Here is a 2,251-nt window from a genome sequence, read left to right as displayed (position 1 = left end):
TTGTGACATTTAATAAATTTACTCAGCCAGCAACAAAGAGACAACATATACTACACTCTTTTTTTTAAAAAAAAAAATATGTTTCATTTTAGAGAGAGAAAGGAAGAGGGACAGGGGGATAAAAACATCAATGATGAGAGAGACTCATTGATTGGCTGCCCAGAAGCCGATCTTGGCAACAGAGCTGCAGACTGAGGGCACAGCTCTGCAAAGGCCCTGGGGTGGCGGGACCTGGCGAGAAAGCTGGCTGGTGCTGAGCGTGGAATCGTAGGCTTGTCCTTGTGCCTGGCTTCTGTCACTGACCATAAGGCCCTCAAGGTCCATCTATGTAGCATGTGTCAGCAGTTGAACTGCTGGAGGTCCTTCTATTTTTAATTGTTGTAAGAACAGCCATACTTTTTCCCGAGGTGGCTGCACCATTGTACTTTCTCACCAACAGTGGAGAGAGGTTGCAGTTTCTCCACATGTAAACAAACACTGTTATTTGTCTGGTGCATTTGTGTTGTGTTTTGTTTGTTTTGGTAGCAGCTGTTCAATGGGTGTGAGGGGGCATCTGGTTGTAGTTTGATTTTCATTTCCCTGAGGATTAGGATGTTGAACATCTGGCCATGTGCCTATTGGCCAAGTGTTTGTCCTCTTGGGTGAAATATCTGTTCCAGTCCTTTGTTGCCCATTTATCCATACACAGGGGGTCCCAAAAAATGTATATACACTTTAACAGCTGGTACCTCAATTTTGAAAATGAAATCTATTCTATTTTATTATTTGATTTTTTAAGATACTAACATTTTATTTTGATTTCCTAATAAAATATTTTTATCTGTTTGCATATTTTACTTTTCAATTACAGTTTACATTTATTACTACTTTGTATTAATTTCAGGTGTACAGCATAGTAGTTAGACATGCATATACTTTACAAAGGGACCCTCTCATTACTAATCAACATTTGGTCAATTGTATTTCTTTTTTATTGAATTAAAGTGTATTTATTATGATCTCTCAAATTTTGATTAATACACCCTTTACTTTGCTTGCTAAGATGCCAAGTAAAGAGTAAGAGCAGCCCAAGCTGGTTTGGCTCAGTGGATAGAGCATCGGCCTGCGGACTGAAGGGTCCCAGGTTCGATTCCAGTCAAGGGCATGTACCTTGGTTGCAGGCACATCCCCAGTAGGGGGCGTGCAGGAGGCAGCTGATTGATGTTTCTCTCTCATCGATGTTTCTAGCTCTCTATCCCTCTCCCTTCCTCTCTGTAAAAAATCAATAAAATATATTTTTTAAAAAGAGTAAGAGCAGAATAAACATATATTATTTGCATATTATTAAATTCTGTTTGAAGTACATGAGAGTAAATATCCTATATAATAAAAGGATAATATGCAAATAAACCGAATGGCAGAACAACCAGTCATTATGATGTGCACTGACCACCAGGGGGCAGACGCTCAACCAGGAGCTGCCTCCCCCGCCCCCCGCCCCGTGGTCAGTATGCTCCCACAGGGGGAGCACTGCCCAGCCAGAAGCCAGGCTGACAGCTGGCAGCACAGCAGCCCGCCTCCACAGCAGCACTAAGAATGTCCCCTGAGGGCTCCAGGACTGCAAAAGGGTGCAGGCCGGGCTGAGGGAGTCCCCCCACTCCCCAATGCACAATTGTCGTGCACCGGGCCTCTAGTATTTTAATAAACACTGCCTTTATAATTATTCAAAGTGTGTGTATACTTTTTGGGGGACACTCTATATATTTTAAATCCTCACCCGAGGATATGTTTTTTATTGATTTTAGAAAGAGAGGGAGGGAGGGAGAGGGAGAGAGGGAGAGAGAGAGAAATGTGACAGAGAAACATGGACTGGTTGCCTCCCATATGCCGACCGAGGATAAAGCATACACCCTGAGTAAGTGCCCTGACCAGGAATCGCACCTGCAACCCTTCAGTGCATGGGACCCACTCCAACCAACCAGGGCTGTTTTGGAAGTGGGTTTTTGCTGTTTTCTCGTTGAGGTTTAGAAGTTCTCTATATTAACACAGTCCGGGGAAAGGCAACACGGAATGGCAGAGCGTGTTTGCAAATTACGCATCGAGGTTCTGTGCTGTCTTTTCCCGGGACTGTGTCCTTGGGGACAGTGTTCACTTGTGAAGCACAGATTATCTGTGTTTCCTTTCTTGCCTGTGTCTTTAGTGACATATCCAAGAAGTCACTGCCAGGCACATGTTGCACAGCTTTCGTCTTGTGTTTTCTTCAGAGTTTTAT

General features: G+C 43.5%; 1 protein-coding gene across 1 annotated transcript in view; it reads left to right on the top strand.

Moving 5' to 3' along the window:
- The window catches only part of NTSR1 (neurotensin receptor 1 (high affinity)), a gene marked incomplete at its 5' end in the record, with an annotated part of 30,977 nt that overhangs the window by 26,684 nt on the left and 2,042 nt on the right, over positions 1–2,251 (top strand). The gene's annotated exons all lie outside the window — the stretch shown is intronic.

The sequence above is a fragment of the Myotis davidii genome, unplaced genomic scaffold (genome assembly GCF_000327345.1).
Source record: "Myotis davidii unplaced genomic scaffold, ASM32734v1 scaffold244, whole genome shotgun sequence".
In the NCBI taxonomy this organism is placed as follows: domain Eukaryota; kingdom Metazoa; phylum Chordata; class Mammalia; order Chiroptera; family Vespertilionidae; genus Myotis; species Myotis davidii.
Note: the sequence above shows the minus strand (reverse complement) of the source record. Positions and strands in the feature narration are given on the sequence as shown.